The sequence below is a fragment of the Temnothorax longispinosus genome, chromosome 9 (genome assembly GCF_030848805.1).
Source record: "Temnothorax longispinosus isolate EJ_2023e chromosome 9, Tlon_JGU_v1, whole genome shotgun sequence".
NCBI lineage: Eukaryota > Metazoa > Arthropoda > Insecta > Hymenoptera > Formicidae > Temnothorax > Temnothorax longispinosus.
This window is the reverse complement of record NC_092366.1, coordinates 12,172,353-12,200,105: the sequence shown is the minus strand read 5'-3', so window position 1 is coordinate 12,200,105 and position 27,753 is coordinate 12,172,353. Positions and strand designations below refer to the sequence as shown.

The following is a 27,753-nucleotide window of genomic DNA, read 5'->3' as shown; positions in this document are numbered from 1 at the left end:
AGACATAACTAGCCCAAGACAGGGGCTCATTATGACACCCAGGTTACGCGCTTCAGTAACATAGGGAATCGAAGCACCACCAACAGAAATGAGAGGAAGGTCGTTAAGATCGATTTGCTTGACGTAATTTCTGCTGCCAAGTATTAAGACCTTGCCCGGGAAAAAATATTCATATATGATCATATATAATCATATATGATTGGCCATATATGGTCAGATATGGAAATTGGCCAGATCTGAGGATATATGATCTGGTATTATTGTATATGTTAATATCTGATCAGATATGATCAGGTATGATCAGATACGAACTGACACAGTTCAATCTGGACATATATATTTAAGTAAGTTTCAGAACATTGTTATATATTTTCAAAAGTTATTTTTTAAGTGTGCCACTTTATTATAAAAGTAGACTCCACGATACAACTGATACAAAAATTGTGCCGCTTCATAGCGCGAGACAGTGTCGTGTCTTTTGATACCATTCTTATAACACTGTTGGTCAAATTTTAAATACGAGAAACAGATCCCATCGAATGCCATCTATCGGATACTTTGAGATGCAATATCTGATCTGATCATATATAATCTTATATGACTATATAAGTTCATATATGATTATATATGATTTTCAGTTTAAATTATAAGATATTATGTTTGCAAAATAATACGATTAATATATTTATTTATAAGAACTATAATATATATTATATAACAGTTTTTTTCACGAAGGTAAAATTCATTGTTTATAAAAATATTTGATAAAAATTAATATGTCAATTAAAAAAGATTAAGTGTCTTATGCAAAATTAGAAAAAAAAAAAATTTAAAATAACACAAGCAATGAGATGCCGTTTTTGGTCGAAGTGGATCTGGGTGCTTAATAATATTTCACAATATCAATTATTATTAAATACATTTTTCAGTTTTTTAAACTGCGTGCCAATATGGACTTTGTCGGACTTAAAACACACATATATATATATATAAACGCTCTATATATGGGCATGTAAAACTTATATCTGTTTATATCTCATTTATATATATGTTCATATACTGTCAGATATGAATATTTTTTCCCGGGATGATATAAAATGTCCGGGAAAAATATTCATATCTGACAGTATATGAACATATATAAATGAGATATGAACAGATATAAGTTTTACATGCCCATGTATAGAGCATATATAATCATATATGGTTATCTATCGCCATATATGATTCTGATCACCATATATGATTATATATGCTCTATACATGGGCATGTAAAACTTATATCTGTTCATATCTCATTTATATATGTTCATATACTGTCAGATATGAATATTTTTCCCGCGGACATTTATATCATTATATCCCAGTCTGGTCATATATACATCGCGTCTTGTCATATATGATCATGTACAGTGCCGATATAGTTATGTATGACCATATATAATTATATCTGATAATACATGGCCAAACATTCTTTATATACGATCATGTAAGGCCAGATACGATTATGTTTAGTGTCATATCTGCTACACATAATAATATGTCTGACCATATATGAACTTATATGATCAGATCTTGTGTCATGTATAATATACGATCTGATCATATATGGCAATAGATAACCATATATGATTATATATGCTCTATATATGGGCATGTAAAACTTATATTTGTTCATATCTTATTTATATATGAACATATATGAACATATATAAGTTTTACATGTTCATATATGAATATATACTGTCAGATATGAATATTTTTTCCCGGGTGGATTTATTTAAATTGAGATTTAGTCCATTTGTAGCCGCAAATTTAAAGACTACATTCACATTGTGCGCCACAAGTTGAAGCCCAGCATTTAATTGAGAAAAGAGACACCTGCGATAAATTTGAGTGTCATCGGCGAATATCAAGTGCTCTGTAAATCTTAAGAACGCACCGATATCGTTAATGAAAAGTGAAAAAAGTAGAGGTCCCAAGACGGATCCCTGCGGAACACCAGCAGTGACAGATAGCCACTCGAAGAAAACACCTTCTAAATCGACAACTGCCTGGAGACGACCAGTGAGGTACGAAAAAATTAGTCTAATGGCGAGATCAGAAAAGCCCCATTTCCTGAGCTTGGTCAAAAGCAAAGGATGAGAGACAGTGTCGAAGGCTTTACTGAAATCGAAGAGAACAAGTATCAGTACCTCACCTACGTCGACACCACTCCTGATATCATGAGCTAATCGTAGGAGGGCAGACTGGGTCGAATAACCCTTACGGTATCCAGACTGCCTAGCATCAAGGATGTTATGCAAATTGATGAAGTCAACGATTTGACGATGAATAATTTTTTCGAATAGTTTTGAGAGTTCACACAGGTTGGCTATGGGTCTTGTGTCTGAAGGAGAGATTTAACTTTGGATAGTGGACGTACTATAGCACGTTTCCAAGGAGATGGGAAATGGCCTGAGCTGAGACAACAATTGAAAAATGTGGTCAGAAGATTGCCAATATGGGGCAGGGCCAAGGCGATGGCGAATAATGGTAACTGATCAGAGCCAGAAGCAAAAGAAGGAGAGGAAGGTGAAGATATTGCAGAGCGCAGGTCGTCAACGGATATTTGAGAAAAATGAAATTGCGGTTCGCCGGGCACTATGGATATGATATCAGAAAATTGGGATTGTGTACAAGAAGGATAACAGTTTGAAATAGAAGCATAATGAGCATTCAAAAGATCACGCGAAAAAAAGTTAAGGGGTGAAGAACGAAGTGATTCAATAAGACCAAGATTGGCAAGTTCGCGCCACATCTTGGACGGATCAGAAATTGTATTTAGTCTATTTGTGTGATACTGTTCTCTGGCTCGTCTAAGATCACGCGTGAGATTGTTTCTGAAAAGCCTATAAATGTGAAAATCGAGGATTTCACCGGATCTACGCGCGATGTTGAAGAGCCGGTTGCGGTGTCTGATTTTGAGAGTAAGAGCCTCAGTCAACCAAGGGGCAGACGGACGGGTCACTCTAAAAGTATGAATAGGAGCATATAGATTCAAACAGGCAGTTATGTCGTTAGTTATGGTGTTGAGAAAATGGTCAAGGTCAGAATCACTGGGCCTCATCAAACCAAAATCACGCGGAAAAGATGAGGATAGCATGGAGGTGAAAGTGCGAGTAAACGCTTGCTCGTCGAATTTTTTGTAGCAGCGCCGGACGAGGGTGCGACTACTGAAGGACGGCACTTCAAAAGAATAAGTCAATTCGATGAGATCGTAACCGTTGATGAAGGGAGCGTCAGACTTACAAAATGATAATACTTTGTCCGTGCTGTCGACTATGAAGACGTCCAACCAAGAATGGGAAGAACTTGTGTAAAAAGTAGGTTGTGACTGAACAATATTGAGCGACAATTGTGAAACCATGCCTCGTAAGTAACCAGACTCGTATGATGGAACAAGAAGATTACAATTTAAATCGCCGGTAATAATGATATTTTTGTAACTGTGCATATATATGAAGTAACGACATCAACATATGTACTGAAATTTCTGGCTTTCGGCCGACGATACATGATAGTAAATAGAAGAGGTTCACATGCAACGCTACGAATATCTAGAATAAGATACTCAGGCGCATTCGAGAAAGCGGAGGGAGATGACGCCAGGACATGCGCCCTAAGTAAATCATGAACATAACACGCGACGCCACCCCCCTCCTTTCCCTCCCTATCAGCCCGTAAAAGATAATATCCAGCGATACGTAAGGATAACAGTTTGAAATAGAAGCATAATGAGCATTCAAAAGATCACGCGAAAAAAAGTTAAGGGGTGAAGAACGAAGTGATTCAATAAGACCAAGATTGGCAAGTTCGCGCCACATCTTGGACGGATCAGAAATTGTATTTAGTCTATTTGTGTGATACTGTTCTCTGGCTCGTCTAAGATCACGCGTGAGATTGTTTCTGAAAAGCCTACGAGGTCGTCGGAAATATGTGAATGGAGCCAGGTTTCAGAGATTAAAATGATATGAAAGAAATTAGACGCTAGGAAGGCCTGGATTGATTCAAAATGGGCAGAAAGGGAGCAAGCATTGAGATGAGCAATAGCGAGACAATTTGGCGAAGGAACATGGTACACCTCCTCCACAGGTCACTGGAGATTGACCAGGCCAGCCTCAGAGGCGATGACTAAAGAAGGCTGATTATGGTCTTTGCGGACAAATATTTTACCATCTCTACACCAAACATATTTATACGAACACTGCTTAGCCTTGATTTTAGTCTTGCGCAGGAGATCATATGTATCAGCAGGAAGAAATTCATTGACACGGATATAACCGGGGACATCACCCGGAAAAACTTCGCTGACTGTGAGTCGGCGTTCACGGCGCACGGCTCTGAGAACGTAATCGCAAACTTAATGGGACTTAAGTGCGACGATGACGGATCTCGTACGACCAGTATCATTCTGCTGATTAGTGGCAAAAACAGAGCCAGACGCTGCGGACGCGTCACCCACCCTCACATCTCGGGCCTCAAGGACATCAGAGGTAAGCTGTGGAATGCCAAGAACACGAAAAACACTCTCAACAAGCTTACCAGATGTAACAGTGAGCTTACTAGGAACAGAAATAATTATTTCAGACGTCCGAGGGACCCGCGATGTTGACAATTCCCGCTCTACGTGCCCAGAGCCACGCAACTGCGCGCACTGAGCCTCAAGCGACGCAATTTTTTCGCCCTGCTCTTTTATGATTTTTAAGAGCTAGGGTATTTGATCTAACTTGTGCGCAAAGCCGACATTCACCGACTCTTGCTGCTCCATAAAGGCAGCGATCTTCCTATCTGACTGGTCAAACCTGGCAGCAAGAGAGAGAGAGAGAGAGAGAGAGAGAGAGAGAGAGAGAGAGAGAGATTGATTGATTGATTGATTGATTGATTGATTGATTGATTGATTCTTTATTATGCCATAGTCAAGACTTTAGGCAATTCCTGAGTTATTCTACTGATACAAAGATAACACAAAAATAAACGCAAAATAAAAAATAAACATAATAATTATAATAAACATAAAGATGAAAAGAAAACAAAAGCAGGCAAAACGCAAAAACGGGCATCACGCCGCTGGATCGCCCCCGCACAAGTGACGCACTCATAGTAATGACTAGAAACAAAAATACTAGTAGTGCTATCAGCAAAGAGGTGAATCGCCCTCAGAGGAGGATGCGTCTGAAGTGTGTAGAATACTAGAGATTACTGAGAAAATTAAGATACAAATTTACGCGAAGCAGCGGAAAAATGCTCGCATCTCCACAAAGGGCGACTCTTAACAATTGATTATATAACAGCCAATTTTACGCTAAACGTATTGATACAAACTTATTTCTAAACAATAGACAACTCCACGGCCGAGTCTCCGGTGGTACCCTGCTCTAGTGCAAAAAGATGGTCGTGAAGCCTTCGTTTGAACTCCGCGACAGACGAGGAAGAAACAATTTCGATTGGAAGGGAATTCCAGAAATATATTCCCGCGAGGTGGAAGGACTTGTGATAGGCCTCAGTTCTGTGAATAGGAATATGAAAGGTACATGGCAGTGCCAACCGTGACGACCGTCTAATCGAGGAATCAGATTTGACAAAAACTTCAGCGAGATAGCCAGGAGACACACCATTAGATATCTTATACATTTTAATCCCAAGATAATAAAGACGTCTATTCTTCACAGACAACCACCTCAATTGATGTCGGTACAGTGTAATGTGCTCATCGCGCTTTAAATCGAAGATAAACCGAATCGCGCAGTTAATCAGCTTCTGTAATTTAGTATTGAGCTCACTGGTAACATCGTTGTAAACCAGACAACAATAATCGAGCAAAGGCCAGATCAATACAGACACGAGCTTAACACGTAGTTGACGTGATAAAGAGTTTCTATGAAACTTGAGCTTGTGCAGCGTAAAATGCACTCTTTTCGAGATATGGGAGACCTGGCTTTTCCACGATAGATCGGAGCTCATAATAATGAGCCCCAAATTTCGTGCCTCAGCAACATACGGAATGGAAGTACCATTTACAGAAATGAGGGGTAAATCTTCGAGATTGATCTATTCTACGTAGCTCTTACTGCCCAGTATTAGAACCTTAGACTTATTAAGATTAAGGGACAACCCATTAGTAGCCGCGAACTCAGAGATAACTCCCACATCATGAGCCACAAGCTGCAGACCAACATTCAATTTACTCAAGAGACACCTGTGATAGATTTGCGTGTCGTCTGCAAATATCAGGTGCTGAGTAAACCGAAAAAAGCACTTATATCGTTAATAAACAGGGAGAAGAGAAGCGGGCCCAAAACAGATCCCTGCGGGACACCCGCAGCCGATAGCTAATCTGAAAAAGCCCCCTCCAAATCAACAACTGCCTGAGATCGTCCGGTTAGATACGAAAAAACAAGTCTAAGGGCCAAGTCAGAAAATCCCAGTTTCCTTAACTTTGTCAATAATAAAAGATGCGAGACCGTGTCGAATGCTTTGCTGAAGTCAAAAAGCACCAAAATGATAACCTCACCTATGTCGACAGCGCTCCTGATATCATGAGATAACCGAAGTAGAGCTGTCTGGGTGGAATAGCCTTTGCGGTAACCTGATTGCCGATCGTCTAGTATATGATTGGAAGCAATGAAGTCCACGATTTGACGGTGCATAATTCTCTCAAATAATTTGGAAAGCTCGCACAAGTTGGTTATTGGTCTCGTATCAGAAGGAGAGATGGGAGTCTTGATCTTGGAAAGTGGGCGCACTATAGCGCGTTTCCAGAGAGATGGAAAATGTCCTAGATTGAGACAGCAATTTAAAAATGAGGTTAAAAGATTTCCTATATGAGGCAGGGCTAAGGCTATGGCAGATAATGGCAATTGATCATAACCCGAGGCAAAAGAAACAGAAGATGGAGAAACCACTATCGAGGATAAGCTATCGAACGTTATTTGAGAAAAACTGAATAGTGGTTCGTCAGGCACTATGGATTGAATAATGTCGGTCAATTGTGATTGTGAGCAAGAGGGATAACGATTTGAGATGGAAGCATAGTAGGCGTTCAACTCATCGCGAGAAAAGAAGTTTAGAGGTGAGGAAAGCGGTGACTCTATTAGACCGAGATTGGAAAACTCACGCCACATCCTGGACGGATCAGAAACTGAGCTCAGTTTCTCCATGTGGAACCGCTCTCTGGCTCCTCTCAAATCAAGCGTTAGATTATTTCTATAGTGCCTATAAATCTAAAGCTCAAGTAAGTTTCCGGACCTACGCGCAATACCATAAAGCTTGTTACGATGCCGAATCCTGCCAGCAAGGGCACTGGTGAACCAAGGCGTCGACAGACGAGTCGCGCGAAATGTGTGCATTGGAGTGTGTAAGTCCAAGCTGGCAGTGAAATCATTAGTAATGGTGTTCAAACAGTCTTCAACGTCTGCCTCGCCAAGGCTCATCTGGCTTATATCCTGTGTAAAAGACAAGGACAACTTAGAGGTAAGTGTTTTGACAAACCTCTGTCTCTCAAATCTTTTGTAACAACGTCGTACTAATCTTCGACTCGTGAAGGATGGCACCTTGAACGAATAAGTCAGTTCAATGAGATCATGACCGTTAATAAAGGGAGAATCCGACTTGCGAAACGATACCACCTTATGCAAGTCGTCAACCACAAAAACATCCAGCCATGATTCAGAGGAACCAATGTGAAAGGTCGATGGCCACTCAACAATATTGAGCGACAACTGTGAAACCATGTCTCTTAGATTTTTCGATTCGTATGAAGAAGTAAGAAGATTGCAGTTCAGATCGCTGGTGATGACTATGTTTCTATAGTTATGAGAGACTGCAGTAAGCGCATCGACAAATTCACTAAAGTTCTTACCCCTCGGTCTGCGATACATAGAGGTGAGCAAGAGAGGATCCCGTGTGTCACCTCGAATGTCAAGGATAAGATATTCCGGCGCATTCGAGAAGGCAGAAGGCGATGACGCCAACACACGCGCCTTCAGTGATTCGTGTATATAACACGCCACACCACCCCCCTTCCTGCCCTCCCTGTCCACGCGCAACAAGTAATATCCAGCAATGCGTATTAAATCGTCCGAAATGTGTGAATGAAGCCAAGTTTCAGAAATTGAAATAATATGAAAGAAATTGGACGTCAAGAAAGCTTGAATTGACTCTAGATGGGCAGGAAGGGAGCTGGCATTCAAATGAGCAATCCTGAGGTGATCATTCGAGGTGGCACAAACACGGCCAACATCCGCAACGGCAAATCACTGCAATCCCGCCAGGTCAGTCTCAGAGGATATCAGTATAGGAGGCTGACCATGATCCTTGCGAACAAAAATACGACCATCCCTGCTCCACACATGCTTAAAAGAGGTCTGTCTGGCCTTAATTCTCGTTTGTCGTAACAAATTGTAGGCATGCGTCGGAAGTAATTCATTTACATAAATATTACCAGGGACATTAACCGAAAAAATATCACTAACCAGAAGTCTACGTCTGCCCCGCATAATCTTTATAATGTGGTCGCAAATTTCACGTGACTTAAGCGCCACGATGACCGATCTTTTACGTCCAGCAGTGCCACTCGGAATATTACCGGCCGATACGGAGCCAGACGCTGCAGCACTCACGACGGACGTATCCCGCCCGACCACATCACGGGTCTCGAGAACGTCGGAAACCAGATGAGATACCCCGAGTGCACGAAATACACTTTCGACGAGCACCCCTGAAGCATCGGTAATAGAGCTTGGAATTCCCGAGATAATAATTTCAGACGCTTCAGACACCCGCGATGCAGCAGATAGCCCGCGATCAACATGCTGAGAACCCAGCAGCCGCGCACTCTGAGCCTCCAGCACCGCAATTCTCTCACCATGGCCCTCCACGATCTTTAAAATGTCCGGTATTTGATCGAGTTTTCGCGCAAAGTCCACGTTTACAGCTTCCTGCCGATCAATGAAAGCCGAGATTTTCTTGTCTGATCTCTCAAACACAGCCGTAAACTTTTTGTCTAAATCATCCAGCCTAGCAGCAGACTTCGTGTCAGCCTCTTCAATTCTCGTCAGAATTGACTGCAACAGCGCCTCGGTAGACTGCAATGGAGCACGAGGCACACCATCCACCGCACCCTGCATAGCAGGGCTCTTATGACCCGCAGGTTGAGAACCATGTATGTACATACATCCCTCGGTGTGAGAGGCATTGCTGACAATTGCACTTTGCAGCACCCACCGGCCGATTTAGTACCAAGATACGCCTTAACACAGCCTGGGTGAAACAATCGCCCGCACTTCACGCACAATTTTGCCAAACCGGCAATAGTTTTGGAACACCTACTACACGTGCGCTGCATAGGCGCTGCCAACCAGACGCCCCAAGATCCCCACCGCTGCTATCGATTATCGATTGTAGTATCGAGTAGGCCACGAGCAATCAGCCAGCCAGGGGGTCAATTCTGTAACTTTCATCATGGTGAAAATGCGAGCCACTCATAACTTTTGATTCCCTAACTTTCATCATAGTGTAAATGCGAGTTATCTCACGGGAGTTCGTTCGGCAAGAATTTTCTTGTCGAATGGTGAAATCCGGGCGAGAAAACTGTGAGATAAAAAGAGAGAGGAGAAAAACCGTGGAAAGTGATCTTGATTTTGTGTGAGTGTAACGATGTATAAATTATAAAAACAATAATAATGGCAATTATATATGTTAAGGCAAAATAGTTTGACGCGCATCTGTGAATCGGCCTTTAGTCGGAAGCCGAGCATTCTCGATGCTGTAATCGGAGACGCTCGAGGACGTTCGGCTATAGTCGGGTGCGCTGCGAGCGTTGTACGCGCGACCACGAATTCCCCCCCACGAGATCAATCAGAGTCGTCTGTAACGCCATTACAACCGGTCGTCCTCGTGTTAAGAAACAATAAAGTGTGAGCGTACGGTTAATTGAAATCAAGCTACTTTATTCCGGCTACCCCCTCACCACATTTCCTCTCTACCTCTGCTACAACAATATATATGGCTGCAATGTTGTTATTTAATGATAATGATAATGAAGGGGGGAAACTGAATGGTAATTATTCAGTTTAGGGGCCTCATCTCAAATCTCGATGTAATTATGCTCAATCGACGCGTTTTTGTACGAAACGAAAGAATCTGGCAGAAAAAGTGTCGCTCTGCCCCGCGACGCGAGATATTAAACGTTAAAGTTGACAGGAATCAGGTTATGATTCCTGTCATACCGACGAGCTGTAGCGACTACTGGCGACTACGAACATGCTCTGTGGCCGCACGCGCATGTAAAACTGCGCCAATTTTAAATGAATTAATCGTTCAGAATAACCAAGCATCTCGATTCAAGCAGTTAGGTCTCACGCTGGGAGTTTCATTAGTTTAATTATGCGTGGGAAGCACACACACACACACACACACACACGGGGAGTGCGAGGGGGGGCCTTCGGCCCCCCTTTTCCCGCACCCACCCCGTCGGTAGGCAGCGTGGACCTCGCTTTACAACATAAAGTACATGCTAAGTTGTAAAACGAAATTATAAAGTACATGCATGGGGGAGGGTGCAGGGGAGAAAAGCCTTTCTGTTCACGTGCGCTCACGCATGTAAGCCCCCTTGCACCCCTCCATGCATGTGCTTTATAATTTCGCTTTACAACTTAGCATGTACTTTATGTTGTAAAGCGAGGTCCACGCTGTCTACCGACGGGGTGGGTGCGGGAGAAGGGGGGCCGAAGGCCCCCCTCGCACCCCCCCGTGTGTGTGTGTGTGTGTGTGCTTCCCACGCATAATTAAACTAATGAAACTCCCAGCGTGAGACCTAACTGCTTGAATCGAGATGCTTGGTTATTCTGCACGATTGATTCATTTAAAATTGGCGCAGTTTTACATGCGCGTGCGACCACTGAGCATGCGCATGTGGCCGCAGGGCACGTTCAGTGTTGCTACATGTTGTCGGTATGGCTGGAATCATAACCTGATTCCTGTCAACTTTAACGTTTAATATCTCGCGTCGCGGGGCAGAGCGACACTTTTTTCTGCCAGATTTTTTCGTTTCGTACAAAAACGCGTCGATTGAGCATATTTACATCGAGATTTGAGGTGAGGCCCCTAAACTGAATAATTACCAAGTGAATAATTACCATGATAATGATGATGATGAGATGATGATGATAATGTTTTCGAACCACGTAATGAGGTTATGAGAGTTACACGAAGGTTACTCCGAGATGTATCAAATCCATTCTTGGTTCCTGACAACGAATTTCGTAAAATGTATAGGTAATTTTTCGTATTTAAATGTCGTATTAGTAGCAAAATTTTACATTGTAGCGCGTAATTATATACTTTTATATTTTAGATTAACAAAGGATGCATGTCGTCTGTTAAACAATAAAGGCTGATCTACAATGTGCTCTTTGCTTTCTGTTTTTTGCTCTTAATCTCTTTGCGACTATCTCGTATTTCGCAATTCCGTCGCGTAACGTGATGTTTCTTGTCTCTTCTGAAGTTCGTCAATTTTTATCTTGGGCGACAGAGAACAAAAAACATCGCGTTACGCGACGCAATTGCGAAATATGGGATAGTCGCAAACAGGTTAAGAGCAAAAAACAGGAAGCAAAGAGCACATTGTAGATCAGGCTTAATAAATGTAATAAACAAAGTAAAGAAAAAATAAAACTTGTTATTTTACTTTATAGTTGTTCTAAATATTGCGGAACGAACGATTGTATAATATTTGTTAAGTTATCCACTTTATGCATCAAAACCAATGGTCGAATTGTCACGACATTAGTCAAACGTGACTCGAATATAAATAGAGTCTTTCTCGCTTAATTATTACCATCGATATCAGAAAGTCTTTTGTTTTTTATGGAGTAGTTGCAATATACATTTTGTGTATCTTGTACATTTTCTTTTTGTAAATTTTTTGAAGATGTAGATACGCTGGAGGATATCTGAAACAGAACAAAATCTCTTTTGTACATACTACCTTGCAAGAAATAAATCGTTGTAAAAAGAAACATTATGTATCATCACTCACATTATTTGAAAAATCCTTCCTATCATTTATTACGTTCAAAAATGATTTAGAATATTTGCTATCTGAAACCAGTGAGCTAGGTGACATACTTGAAGGACGAGTCATTTCATTCTCGGAGTAATGTTTCTGAAATTTATAGGATAACAAAGTTAATAATTTTAAAATTCTGTTGTAAAGCAATATACCTAAATACCTACCTCAAAATTAATCTCTCTTGGGAAAGTCGCACATGAAGAATCTTGTAAAGGCAAATCAATAGCTCTTCCTTCGGGAATGTTGGACATTCCACTAGCATCAGGCGTCAAAAATGCTAACAAATCCTCTTCTGAAGGAGTCAGATCCAAAGTTTTTGGTGGTCCCCCACCAGTACTTGCTGCGTAACTGTTGTACGTAGCCACCCGTTTCAACAAATTAGACTTCCAGTCACGCCACGTCTATAATAAAAAAATTGACAATGCTATGGAACTGTATAAAATAAGATAATATTATGCAAAACTGCATAATTTACAACATTAAGTAAAAATTCTTATTTAATACTAAATATAAAGTCATATTTTTTTTACTTTTGCTCATTCTTTCGATGACTTTCGCGGACCAGAACCTGTACAATTTAATTTTGTCGTTATTTCTTCCCATAACTAGTCCTGTAAAAATATATTCATTGATACTTATTAACTTTGAATTTATTATTTCTATTATTTAGTGTTTATAAAGTCACTTACTAATTTCCTTTTATTTTCATGATTGTACCTTAACCTCCCTCTTCCGAAATCCGAATGGTTACACATAAAATTTATTAGAATTTGCTTCTGCTTTTCAGTCACATTCATATTTATTTATTTTTAAAACTAACAAATATCACAATATTAATAACCATATAAATCGGTCAAAACACGTCCGGACACCTTTATAACTTCCCGAGATCTCCGCCTTTTTCACAAATTCACACAAAATACTTTATATCACACGTGCGTGGAAAGTGGCCCATTACGCGCGCGCCATCTGTGTGACAAATAGCCGATTCCATACACGAGTCAAAACAGTGCGGTAATGTAACATTACCGCACTGTTTCTTCGAAACTGTGCGGTAATGTAAACATTACCGCATTGTTTTGACTCGTGTATGGAATCGGCCATCCGTCGCACAGATGACGCGCGCGCAATAATGGGCCACTTTCCACGCACTTTGTAATATAAAATAGGGTGTGTAACACGTGCGGGATGAGAATTGGACACGAGTGCGGGTGATCGCACTCGCCTTCGGCTCGTGCGTCCACTCCGCACTCGTGTCCAATTCTCAACTTCCCGCACTTGTTACACAAATAACTATTTCACCATTGTGGTTCTAGTGATTTCGTATTTTCACCTCGTTACAGACCAACATTACAGAATCGTGCAAACAAACTCATGTGAGATGAAAATACGAAAAGTGAGTGAACTCACTTGAAATACAGAATCGACCCCCAGACGGCGGAGCTTGCGTAGATCACGACAGGCGTCGCTCCGACAGCAACACGCACTCGGAAGAACAACGGAGTGCAGAAAAGAGCAGATCAACAAGGCAGGCGCATACGCAACAGGTCGATGTCCTCCACGGAACAATTCCGACAATACGGTTAGGATAAGCAAATACTTATCACAGAAATGCAAGCAACAAAAGACATGCCGATACCTGCAACAAAATGGCCCAAAGGCAGCTTACGGCAGAAAAAAGACTCACTTGAAGCAGGAGCAAAGAGAACACACATGCAATGCTACTTACGAGATGAGAGAGAGAGAGAGAGAGAGAGAGAGAGAGAGAGAAGAGAGGGAGAGAGGGAGAGAGGGAGAGAGGGAGAGAGGGAGGGAGGGAGGGGAGGAGGAGGAGGGAGGGAGGGAGGGAGGGAGGGAGGGAGAGGGAGGGAGGGAGGGAGGGAGTAGAGAGGGAGAGAGAGAGATTGAGAGAGGAGAGAGAGAGAGAGAGAGAGAGAGAGCTCTCTCTCTCTCTCTCTCTCTCTCTCTCTCCTCTCTCTCCGCTCTCTCTCTCTCTCTCTTCTCTCTCTCTCTCTCTCTCTCTCTCTCTCTCTCTCGAGAGAGAGGAGCTCCTCTCTCTCTCTCTCTCTCTCTCTTCGCTCTCTCTCTCGCTCTCTCTCTCTCTCTCTCTCTTCTGAGAGAGAGAGAGAGAGAGAGACGAAACTCCATTAGTGTGATCTGTGATCATGTGTTGTGCTCGTGTATGGTGAGATAGAGAAACTGTACGATGAAGAGGCTGACGATTTCTCAGCGCAAGCGTTGAGAGATAAGTGCAAGTCCCTAAGTTTGACTACAACCGGGACGAAAGCCGAGTTGTTTAACAGGCTTATGGAAAAGGACCCGAACGGCTCGTGGATTTCGGACAAAAAAAGACGAGACGATGATGCCCGTGAAACCGATACAGCCGCTGTTGGAATGCCTTCCGGATCAGTGCAGTGCGATCAACGTGAGTTAGAACTCGCGAGGAAACAAGCAGAGTTAGCCGAACAAGAGCTGGCATTGGCGCGCAAGGAAATAGAGTTGCTACATATTACTTAACAGCAAAATCAGCCAGTGGACGGCCATTTGTCGAGAGCGTCGTCGGTAACCGAGTCAAGGCGGCCTAGGACGAACGTTCAAGCTATCGCGGATTTGTTAAGTCCCTTCCATGGAAACAACGACTGCTACGAAACATGGGAACGGCAATTGCGATTATTGAATACGACATACGAACTTGATGAAAGTGAGAAATAATTTCTTCAGATGAATCTTGAAGATTTGTTAGTGCAGATGAGAACGATGTTCTTCCATCAACCGAGCAAAGTAGCTTTGCGAAAGAAATTTGAAAAACGTTCCTGGAAACAAAGTGAAAGTTTCAGCGAGTACTTCCACGAGAACATGATACTTGCGAATCGAATACCCATCGGCCCAGAGGACATGGTGGACTATCTCATAGACGGAATTCCGGACCCGACGCTTCGTGATCAGGAGCGCATTCAAAGATTTAATTCGGCAGCCTTGTTACGATAAGCGTTTGACAAAGTGATGTTACGAGGAAAGACGGATAGCGGCGCAATTCCGAAGAACGGCGACCAGAAGCGATTTGCCAAGTCCAGTGACGAAGAAAGTGCAGCTACGACGCAGAAGGACGCTCAAAGAAGAAGATGCCATTCCTGTGGTGCAGCGACGCATCTCGCAGCAGAGTGCCCGACGAAAGAAATGGCGTAAAGTGTTTCGAGTGCCGTGAGTATGGACATGGCCGCGCAGTGTCTGAAAAAGCATATTCCGAAGGTCGTGCCGAAAGAAGTGTGTAGCGTGTCGAGATCCGTGCGTAAAAAATATTGGAAGGAAGTTGTAGTAAACGGATTCGAGACCACCGCGTTAATAGACACCGGTAGCGATTTGACCTTGATGCGAGAAGACAAGTAGGGTAACTCGGGGGAATATGCCATACTTAAGAAAAATATGATTTTTTTTCCTATTTTTCTTTCTTTTTGAGGTATCTTTGCATACTGGTCTTCTTTTTCCTTCTTTTATCTGTTATTTATATATAGTTTTAATGAAATATTTTGATTCTTTACTATTAAAAAGAAATACAAAAGTGTTGCAAAAGTGGCATATTACCCCCACATATACAAAAATGTATAGTAATTTAACTTTAGAAGGGCATTCTTGTCTAAAAACATGTAAGAGAATATTTTTATTACAATTTCAATAAAACACTAAGAAAATTCTAAAAAGCACGTTGTCATACTTGTTATACTGTACTTACCCCATAAAAACTATAATACTGACAGGAAGTAAGTAAAACTTGGGCAAAATGTCAGATATAATATTTTTAACAATTTCACAGTATTTACAACAACACTCCTAGCCGTAGCTTTGTTAACATAACGAGTGGCATATTTCCCACACTGGCAAATTCCCCCCAGTTACCCTATATTAAATTAGGCACGCCGCCGTTTGAGCAAGGTGAAATACGTTTTCGTGGAGTAGGAGCGCCGAATAACACAACGTTAAGTAGATTTTCCGCAAATTTGGTTGTCGATGATAATAGATTCTCGATAGACATTTATGTAATTCCCGACGATCTTATGCAGCACGAATTATTGATGGGTGCGGATTTTTTGAACACCATAGATCTTAGAGCAAGAAAAGGAAAAGTAACGATTGCGAAAATAGAAAAAACGGTACAAGAGACTTCCCGAAATCTTAAGTATTAATTACGACTGCGAAATGAACGAAATTGACGTATCGAATATCGCGAATAAAGAGCACAGGTGCGAAGTTGAAAATTTAATTGAAGCATATAAGCCCGTAAAAACTCGCGATGTAAGCATTAAAATGACGATTATAGTCAAGGATGATCAACCCGTGTAACAGCGAGCGCGACGATTATCCAAAGCGGAAAAGGACGAAGTAAACGCGCATATTAAAAAATGGTTGCGAGACGACATTATACAGCCATCATTGTCTGAGTACGCAAGTCCGGTAGTACTAGTTAAGAAAAAAAACGGCGTGACGCGATTATGTGTAGACTATAGAGAAATCAATAAAAAAATCGTGAAAGATCGATTTCCATTACCGCTTATCGAAGATCAAATAGATTCATTACAAGATGCTAAAGTTTTTACCACTCTTGATCTTAAGAACGGATTTTTTCACGTACCACTGGACGAAGATAGTCGCAAATATACCTCATTTATCGTACCATCGCAATACGAACTTTTAGTAGTTCCTTTCGGATTGTGTAACTCACCCGCAGTTTTCCAAAAATATATTAATGCGGTACTTAGAGTACTTATTCAAGCGAAAGTTGCTTCGAGTTATATAGATAACATTATCATTCCGTCGTCAGACGAAGAAAAAGGCTTGAGACGATTAAAGATTGTATTAGAGACAGCCGCCGAATGCGGTCTAATTATTAATTGGAGTAATGTCGATTTTTGCAAAAGAGTCGAATACTTAGGACATGTTGTCGAGAGCGGAACTATCCGCCCCTCCCCGCGTAAAACGGAAGCTGTGTTGCGATTTCCAGAACCGAGTAATGTAAAGCAGGTGCAAAGTTTTATCGGCCCCACGAGTTATTTTCGAAAATTTATATTAGGATAGGTATTCATTGATTGCACGCCTGTTGACGAATTTGTTAAGAGCGAATGTACCATTCTATTTTAGTGAAGAAGAAAAAACTGTTTTCCGCAAACTTAAAAAGTTATTAAGCGATAAACCGGTATTGCAATTGTACAGCCCGAATCGCGAAACAGAGCTACATACGGACGCATCAAAGTACGGGTACGGTGCTATCTTAAGGTCGAGTGTCAATACCGCGATTTTTTAGCCGCGCGATTGCAGTCGCGCGTCTTTGATTAATGTCTGCTTTGCATGTAATACAATGGAACTATTGCCAATCCCGCGTTTTTAGTCGTTCGACTCTAGCGATTGTGGCGACGCGATTCAGAATCGCGCGACTCAACTGCTCCTGGAGCAGTCTAGCCGCGCGGCTCAGTTCACTCAATTGTATTTGGAGCAGTTTAGTCGCTAATATTTTGGCAAGTTCTACTTTTTAATTAAATTAACGTTCCACAACATGAATGATTTTATGCTGTGTGAATTGGTGAACAACTATAAATGGTTATATGACCCACAAGATAAAAATTATAAAATTTTTTGAAATTCTTCTGTCTCTCTCGCAATAAGCAAATTATTTGGAGCACTCCTATAGCTTTCACAAAATAATAATAATGTAATTTCTTCCTCTTTTTCTTCTTTAATAGTATGAAGAATTATTAAAGTTTTTTTCTCCATGTTTCATAAAAGACTGCACACAGAAAAATAATCATTCTATAATGACTTTATTGTAGATTTGCAGATTAAGTATTTGATAAGGTTATATGTATCCGGAAATCTACCATAAAAAGTCGTTGTAAGTATTACATTCACTCAAAACAAGATTCTGGCTTTTCAAAGACTTGTGTCAAGATATTTGAAAACTATTAATAAGAAAATACTCTTTGTTATAAGAAAACTTACTTAAAAAAAATAAAATATTCCTTTCCTTAGCTGTAGAATAATTATTTTTCTCTGTGAAATCGCGCGACTCTCATCGCGCTTTTGACAACAGTATGCGCGACTGCTGTCGCGCGATTAGGGCCGCGCGGCTGCAATCGCGCGGCTTGAGCGTCAAAAATCGCGGTATTGACACTCGACTTTTAATGCAACGCAATAGCGACGATCGAATGTTTCATCCAGTGTATTATGCGAATGGGAAAACCACAGAAGCCAAAGAAAAGTATCATAGTTACGAACTCGAAGTCCTTGCGATAGTGAAAGCATTGCAGAAATTTAGAGTCTATGTGTTAGGTATTCCATTTAAAATTGTTACGGACTGTCGAGCGTTTACGTTAACGATGAATAAGAAAAATGTATATGTTAGAGTACGCTACTCTAACTAATTTTTCTTATTTATCTCGCTGATGGGCATTGCTTTTTGAGGAATTCTCGTATACGATCGAACATCGGGCAGGGAAAAGTATGACCCATGTAGATGCACTTAGTCGTAACTCGTTACCGAATGTATTTGCGATAGATAAAAACGATGAAGGATTAATTGTCAAATTAAAAAAAGCGCAGAGTGAAGATAGCGAAGTGCGACAAATTATCGATTTAGCGAATCGTGGTTCTACCAAAGATTATATTATGCGTGACGGACTATTATTTAGATTGTGTGATAACGATGTGCGATTAGTGGTGCCGGCTTATGCAGTTACAAATAATACGGTGAGCTCATGAACAAGGGCATTTCTCGATTAACAAAACAGAGTTTTTAGTTAAAAGAGATTACTGGTTTGCGAATATGCGTGCGAAAATCGAGAAGGTAGTATTTAATTGTGTTGATTGTATTTTAGCGGAACGGAAGAAAGGTAAGCAAGACGGTTGGCTACATACGATCGATAAAGGCAGTGTACCGTTGGATACTTATCATATCGACCACTTGGGTCTTTTGCCGTCTACGAAAAAAAAACTATCGACATATCCTCGTAGTTGTAGACGCGTTCAGTAAATTCGTTTGGTTGTACGCCGTTAAGAGTACGTGTACATCTGAAGTAATAGATCGACTTAAAAAACAGGCCGTGATTTTTGGAAATCTGAGACGGATTATTTCTGATAGAGGCACCGCCTTTTCATCTCAGGAGTTTAAAGAATATTGTAAGCAAGAGAACATCGAGCATGTACTTATCACGACTGGCGTACCGCGATCTAATGGTCAAGTAGAAAGAATCAACCGAACTCTGATACCTTTGCTGACTAAATTGACGACGCCAAAACCAGATGAATGGTTTAAGTATTTAGATATTGCGCAACAGTACATAAATTTAATACCGAGTAGAAGCACGGGATTTACACCGTTTAACTTACTTTTAGGAACGCATATGCGCCTTAAGAGTAACCCGCGAGTTAAAGAATTAATTGATTCGGAGTTAACTACTATTTTTCAGAACGAAAGAGACGAAATACGACTTTTAGCAAAGCAAAATATTCTAAAAATTCAACAGGAGAATCGGAGATGTTATAATAAAAAACGTAAAGAACCCAAGCGATACGAAAAGAACGATTTGGTAGCGATAAAGCGAATTCAGTTCGGACCTGGAATGAAATTAATGCCGAAATACTTAGGTCCTTATGCTGTCAAAAATTGTCTGCGAAATGATAGATATTTAGTGAGTAAGGTCGGAGAACATAAAAGTCCCCTACGGACCTCTACATCAGCGGACCATATGAAACCTTGGGTGGATGATGCGGAGAATTCTGACTAAGAGTAACCACAGTTGAGGACAACTGTGATGGCAGGATAGCCGCGATAGTACGATTCTAAATAGGTTTTTATTATAATAGCACAATATAAGAATATACAGTAGGGATAAAGCACGTCGGCATCTTCGATCTTTTTCAGCTGACTTTCCAGGGTCCGCCATGTCGTTGGGCTGCTAGTATCGTATCAATAGTAGAAACCATCGCCACTAATAAATATTTTTAATATTTACAAATTATAATAAAATGATAAAAATATGATCACAGCACACATCCGATATATTATTTTGCTTGAATAAAGAAAGTACAAAGTTATAACACAAAATATGAAAGCGGCGTGACGGTAACGTTCATTGAGTTTGGTTATCTCTATCGTTATGAGCAATTACAGAGTACTGTAGGGTCATTGCTTTGAACGGGATTGGGTGCATTCTAAGAACATGGTCGCTTGAGATGCGCAAGATCTGCGCGGCTGAATTGAACACGAAGAATTGTCTCTACTGTATATTCTTATACTGTGATAATTGTTTAGTCTATTTTAAATTTCGCGTACTTTTACGTCACACTGTCCAGAAAACGTAGGGGAGACCGGGGCAAATTCGACACCAAGGCAAACTTGACACTAGGCTTTTTGCCAATTTAAATTTATCGTAGAACCTTGCCTTTTCTACTGTAAATACGTCTTTATGTGCCAGTATTATCAACGAAATTTAGTGACATTCTGAGTTATGGTGTAATTTTTAGCGCGACATAAGCGTTTTTGATGCTAAAAAGTAATTTTTCTGATCTCTTGAAAATTTCTACTCTTTCATCGAGCTCTACTCTTGTGAATCTACCGGTAAGTGATTTTGATGGGAAATTCGATGCTCTATACGAATTCGATAATAGTTTTTGCATATTTTCAAAATTTTTGTTTTTAGAGTGACAAAAGTAAAAAACGACGTTCGGTGCAAAGTCGACACCACGCCGTTTCATCGGCTCTCAATAACAAACGATGCTTGTCATGCACCCATATGGCTCATGACAAATGTGTGCGCACGTTTGATCGCAAATTTACTTGCATAAATTGTTTTTCAGACATGAGTTTAGATGAAAATAATTAAAAGTTTAACAATTTTTGTTTTCATTATTTCCAATAATTGTTTTACTTAATTCCGAAATTTTGTACTTTCTAAATACACAATAAACAATGTATTTTTAGTTTCAGTCAATAAAAAATAAGTTCCAGATCAAATTGTGTCGATCAGGCAAAGTGTCGAGTTTGCCCCGGCATTTTTCAATTTGAAAATTTGTCTTTGCGTCACTTTTCCTTTTCTAGGGGCAAAACTAAACGACGTACAGCAAAACTTTCTTAAGCAATTTTGTACCTAAAGAAACACTCTTTAAATGTGTACCATTTGCTTGAAAATTTTAATTAATTGTTAAAAATTGCCTTTGAAAAAATCGTGTCGAGTTTGCCCCGGTCTCCCCTACATAAAACTTGATTTTTAGATAAAATAATTATTTTGTTGGAAACATTATATAGACGTGTTTCTCAAATGATTTCACGTTGATTAAAAAGAAAAAAATTGTTTTTAAAATTATGTCTGCTAACTATACGCTCAATTAACTTTTATCAATTTTAAGTAAAAACTATTATTTCCTAAACTATGAGGATATATTCTTAAATTTGTCCAACGATTCCCAAACATTTGCAATAATAAAAAATAAGAAATATTGAATTTGTCTGCTAAGTATACGGAGATTAGACAGAGACATAAACAAGGATAGCACCTACATTGCACGCACACATACGCATGAATCGTCATACACACTGTACTTTTATATTAGATTTCTAATCTCGATTTGGAGGGTATATCGATGTTTTTCTTGTTGTGCAATTCAAGGAAACTCGTTTTCACGTTTGTATCAATGGTATATCTCTATGAAGCACATCTTGTAATGAGTTGACAGCGATCGTTGCAACTTGAGACGTCATATTAGGATAAAAGTAGGTAAGGAAATCTGTAATTCCGTAATTTTTCTCGTTTTCTATATAAAATGGGAGTTTCCCTGAATCATTGATGTAGTAGTAGTAGTAGTAGTAGTAGTAGTAGTATTTTTTTTATTTCCATCCCTTCACGGGATTTGAAAGGCGTTTTTTATAGAAACGTTCCCAAAATCTTTACAATTAATGGGTACCTTAGCCAAATATAGCAATACACTCTCCATAAAGCCTCCAGCCCTACAGCTCGATCAAATTCTTTTCACCTATCTGGACCTCCCCTCTCCGCTCCTCTCTCTCCCTCCGCCACTCTTTCCCTCGCTGCTATATTCTCCCTCCTGCTCCCCTCCCTTCTCCCTGTTTCTTATCTTGTCTATTCTTTTTATTATCTCTCGTCCTTTCCCTCCCTCATCCAGCACCTCCTGTATTGGAATATCAACTCTGGTTGCCTCGCATTCCTTCAGTATATGAAACATGCTTTCTTCTTCTCTTCTGCAGACTTCGCATTTTCTTTGTTCTTCTTCTTTTCAGTACTGGCTCCCTCTCGCTTCATTTCCGCATTTGTATCTTGCTATCAAATTCCTGTCCTTCTTCTTCATTTTTCTTCTTAGATATCCTGAAATTTCCTTCGTCAATATATGCTTGTGTACCTAATTAAATTTTGAGTCCGCTATCTTTGCCTTTCACTTCTCTCCTTCCTTTCTTTCGATTCTCTCCATTACTAATTGAGCAATTCTTTTTGGTCTCTCCTTCTTTCTTTTCTCTTTCATCTCCTCCTTGCTTAATTCTGAATTCTTTCGCTTCCTTTCTCTTCTTTTCTCATCTGGTTTCCTCTCCTCTTTTTTTTCCTTGTTTAGTTCTTTTATACACCCCAGCACTATCTTTTTGATCGTTTTCCTTGCTGTCTCTTCGTATTTTACTGCTTTTTATTTTACCTCTATCCTTATTTCCCTCATCTTCGTCTTCTCTAACAAAATATAATTCGGCGTTCTTCTGTCATGTCCTAAGATCCATTTAACGTATTTTTTCTTCACTCTGTCTAGTCTTTCATCATTTTTTCACCCCCATACTTCTGCCCCGTACATCGCTATACTTCCCACTAGTGCGTTAAACATCTTCATTCTTCTCTCAAAGTCGTCATTGAACAGCCTCTCTCCAATACTCCATGTCTGTTCCATCGCAATCATCGCCCTCCTCAATCTTTCTTTTAAATGCTTCTCTGCGCCTCCATTCTTTTGGATTATATATATATATATAATACCTATAACCTAGGTATTTCATTTCTTTCACTTCTTCGATGTTTTCCTCTCCCCACTTCTACTCTCTTCTTCCTCTCGCCCTTTCCCTTTTTTGAACACTAATACCTTGAATTTCCCTGGGTTCAGTAATAAGCCTTTCCTTTCCACGTATTTCCTGAATCTCCTTATCATTCCCCTTAATTCTTGCCCACTTGTTGCTATTAATATGTCATCTGCGTGATTGTTCAAAATTTTTCTTTTTTTACTACTGTCCCTCCTGTCTGTTCCTTTCTCATTTCTGCCTCCAAGTCCGCTAGATACATTAAATAGCGTAGAGCTCAGTGGGCATCCCTGTCTTACTCCTCTTTTTGTCCAAAATGCCTTTGAACTTTTGCTTCCCACTCTTACCACATTCTTATCTCTCTGTACGTCTCCATTATTTTTCTCCTCAAGCTTTCTCCCATTTCCAGCTTCTTTAGCATTTCTCCAAGCTTAGTCCTGTCCATCCTATCAAACACCGCCTTTAAGTCCGCGAAGAATGTAAATAGTTTCCCTTTCTTCTTAGTCAGCTCTCTATTCGCTACATAATTTAGCGTGTACACTGCATCGATAGTTCCTCTTCTTTCTCTAAACCCAAATTGTCTTTCTTCCATTTTCTTCTCTATTACCTTCTTTAGTCTTTCCTTTAACACTTTTGCGTATCTTGTAGGCTGTGTCCATAAGTGTGACTCCTCTGTAATTTGTTACTTTGTTCTTATCTCCCCTCTTGTATATCGAGCATATCACTCCGTTATTTCACTCCTCCGAGATTCCTCCTTCTTTCCATATTTTATTTAACAACGTTACAACACTTCCCCTACTTCTTTCGTCATCAGTCTCCAAGCTTCATTTTCTATTCCATTTTCAACTGGAGCTTTACTCTTTCTTTGTTCCAATAATTGTTTTAAGATTTCCTCTCTTGTCAGTTCTTCCTCCTCTCCCTCCGCATTTTCCCTCACTCGTTGTTCCTTCTCTCCCTCCGTCATTTCTTCTCCCTCTTCCGTTGTTACTATTTCCTTTGAACCTCCTAGTAACTCCATGAAATGCGTAGTCCATTCTTCCATCTTGATGCTTTCGTCTATCCCTTCTCTCTTTTTTCTGTATTTGTTTATATATCTCCATGCTTTTTTCTCTATTCTGATTGCTTTGATCTTTTCCTCCTCTTCGGTTTCGTGTTTCTTTTTTTCCTTCTTACACCATTCTTTGTACTCTTTTCTTTTTCTGACAAATTCTTCTGTGCTTATTTTTCCTTTTTTCATTTATCGGAGTTCCTTTCTTAGCTCTCTTTTTTTCCTTTTCCATTCCTTATTATGCCACATCCTTCTTCTTATCTTCTAAAATATAATCTTTTTCTTCACTTTTGTGTAATCGAATTCTTCAATTTTTCTTCCAGTTCTCGATCCAAATTTTTCTGCTCTCCACCTGTTCATATTTCTATCCTGCACATTTTCCATGGTATTGCTCAATCCCTTCCTCTATCCATACACTTATATCCTTTTCTGTCATATTTCTCTTTCCTTCCCTCCTGCTTTCCTTACCTTCTAACTCTACATCTAGCGGTACATGTCTGTTCGCGAAATCGCTGATTAATCCCGGCGATGGGAGCGGGATGAGAAGGACGCGCGTGGAAGGTGTTAACTAAATATGCACTTTATTTTGTGTAACTCAGACCACAGTCTGAGCCGTCTTTAATGTATCGAAATTGTTACAGTCTGACCTGAGAATCGATGAGTGGTGTATAAATGAGACGTCTTTATCTGATCGTTGAAGTCGAGCGACAATTATATGAATTGCCCTCCTCGTGTGGTGAGTCGCCCGTGAGCCGGTGGGACACGTGGCGGTCGGCACTCGCGCACGTGTGAGCTTGAGTCGTCGTGTTGAGGCACCAGAGTTGATGAGCGGTCTATTTCACAGTTTAAATGAGAAGTCTAAGCAGCGTGGGCACTGCGATGTGCACGATTAACCGAAGTCACTTGTCGAAACGTACAGAGCACACGTTATGCGACTTGTCACCGCGCGGCCCTTTGCACAAGTAAATTCGATCGCGAGGAAGACGTTGGCGATGAGCGCGCCCGTGCGGGCGCAAGCTGCCGCGGTGATCGAGCGTCGTTACCCGATCGATGCTGCCATCTGATCGGACGGCGCAACGTTAACGGAATCTCGAACAATGTCTGACTCCGTTTTATCTCCCTTCCTTACTCTTCACATCTTCCCATGCTTTTCCATTTACTACAACGTAGTCTATGACCAACGCTTCTGTTTCTCCTATATATGTCCATTCTCCTTCCTTCTCGCCGCTCCCGTTTAATATCATCCATCCTCTCTCTGAATCATTGATGTATGTACTGCAATTATAGAGAAGCATTTTTAATTCTGTCACATTAATATGACGCTACATGAGTAGAAAGAAAATGGTAATTTGGTCGGTAAAACAGACGAGTCCAGCATCCCCTTAATATTTTTAGGTGTACCCTGCAGATAGCAACGTGTCTGCATTGTTGCCGGCATTTTGCTGACAACATAGTATGTGTTGCTATCAGAATTGTGGCCACTGAGTCCACATTTGTCGGCAAGTTGATGTGGAATATATGAGAATAAACCCGGGCCCGTGGAATATATATATATCTCACAAAAATTAAAGAAACGCTTAAATTTTTTTAAAAACTAGGCAAAATATGAGCAGCTGTATCTTCGTTAAAAATAAACAAAATTTAAGTTTTAAAAAAGGGTTTTAAAACTTGAAATCTCTACTTTCAGAAGATCACTATTTTCTTTAATTTCTGTGAGTTTGGTAATTTTTACATATAGAAAACCACGAGCTGGACAAAATGGGAAATTTTCTTCTTATTTTGTGGGCCTGTCACGTGCCTAAAAAAACCCTGCAAAATTTTTTGACTTTCCAATGTGAAAGCTCGAAGTTTTTCCTACAAAATCTTTTTTTGAAAATGTTTATACGATTTTTTGTTACTGAGTTATCGCGAATTGAATAAGAAATGAGCATTTTGATTGCTCATATCCCCAGTAAAACAGGAACGTGGAATCCACGTTTCTTTCATGTGGACCAGCGACGTAGAATTCACGTAAACAATCGAGTAGATTATCCGCTTAAAAACGGTAGTCGGATCCACGTGGATGAGATCATCGATTCGACGTGGAATTTACGTGAAAGTTTCACGTCTTAATATTTTGGCGAGTACTGGGCAGTACTGGATTACTGGTAGTAATTTATTACACAGAGACTACTGGTGCATAGTATTGAATTATACTCACCCAAAAAAAACCTCTTAATACTAGAAAACACTGATTTCCGATATTCACCCGGCATAAAAAAATTATTTTTATCGAAATTTTATTACTATTTTATAACTAAATTTGTTTTTTAAGATGCAGTCTATGATTATAAATATTTTCTCAAATTTAAAAACACATATAAAAACACACTTACCTTGGTGGGATTCGAACTCGGACCTCTGGATTGTGAGCCAACTGCCTTACGTGGTAGACTACTTCTTAATTTGATGTAAGTGTTATATATAGTCTACATATGTCATAACCAGCGCAAATATATAATTTTTTAAAAATCATTTTAAGAAACAAATTCAGTTTAAAAACTGATTATTATTATAACACATAACTTTTGTATTTTTACGACATAATAAAATTTTTTAATTTTAAAATGTCTTACTATCATTTTCATTAATTATTCATTAAAACGTTCCATTTAGCTATATTAATTGCGATTGACAACATCAATGTCTCCTGAAATTGATAAATTATCTGTCAGTAGAACAGTGAAAATATCTACGCAAAATCTACATTGATACTACGCGGATGAGATACTTTGATTTTATCGATGGAAAAGAAACGTTGAATCCACGCGGATAAGGTACTTCGATTTTGGCGATGGATAAGAAACGTTGAATCTACGTGGATAAGGTACATCGATTTTAGCGATAGAAAAGAAACGTTGAATCCACGCGAATAAGGTTCTTCGATTTTGACGATGAAAAAGAAACGTTGAATCTACGTGGGTAACTCGTGGATGAATCTCCATCCACGTATTACGTAGATTCGACGCAGATGCGACGTACCTGTTTTAAGCTCCGTTAAAAATCATCGTACCGCAATTCGCAAAATGGATTCTTAAAGCTAAAACTTTGCTCTATCAAGTGGTATAATCGCCAATTTTTTCATAATGATTTTTGGATAGTGAGTAAAAATGTCGTACAAATTTGTAATTTTTTACTTTCTTATTTAGATCCAAAAAACAATTGTGCAGAACAACAACAAAAATTTATTTTTTACGTTTTTTTGTACTGTTAAGTACCCTACATTTAAAAAAAATTTGCCGAATAGCTATGAGATTTTCTTCATGGTGGCCACTATGGTTTTACGGGGCAAAACGTATAAAAAATTGTGAAATTGCTTAATTTCAATAAAAATCAAGAAAAAAAATTAAAAATAACGTTTGGCAGACGTTAAAAAACTGTTTTCAATTACGCTGACAATACATTGAAGATGAGTCAGTGTCAGCATAAGCTAGAAAGACTTTTTTTCATAAGAAATTAATGTTTTGTGTTTTCAAAATTTGAAAAAATACCGCTGACATTAGC

The 27,753-nt window shown here is 39.8% G+C and overlaps 1 protein-coding gene, 1 long non-coding RNA gene and 1 pseudogene across 7 annotated transcripts in view; 1 reads left to right on the top strand and 2 right to left on the bottom strand.

The window, feature by feature from the left end:
- Positions 1–27,753, top strand: part of Shab (Shaker cognate b) — a 651,715-nt gene that overhangs the window by 393,659 nt on the left and 230,303 nt on the right. The gene's annotated exons all lie outside the window — the stretch shown is intronic.
- On the bottom strand, positions 10,869–13,071 carry LOC139819826 (uncharacterized). The gene is made up of 4 exons (XR_011733825.1): positions 12,802–13,071; positions 12,643–12,723; positions 12,277–12,513; positions 10,869–12,205 (listed from the first exon to the last, which is right to left on the bottom strand). It is a non-coding gene; the product is annotated as an uncharacterized lncRNA (long non-coding RNA).
- Positions 21,884–26,415, bottom strand: LOC139819820 (uncharacterized; annotated as a pseudogene).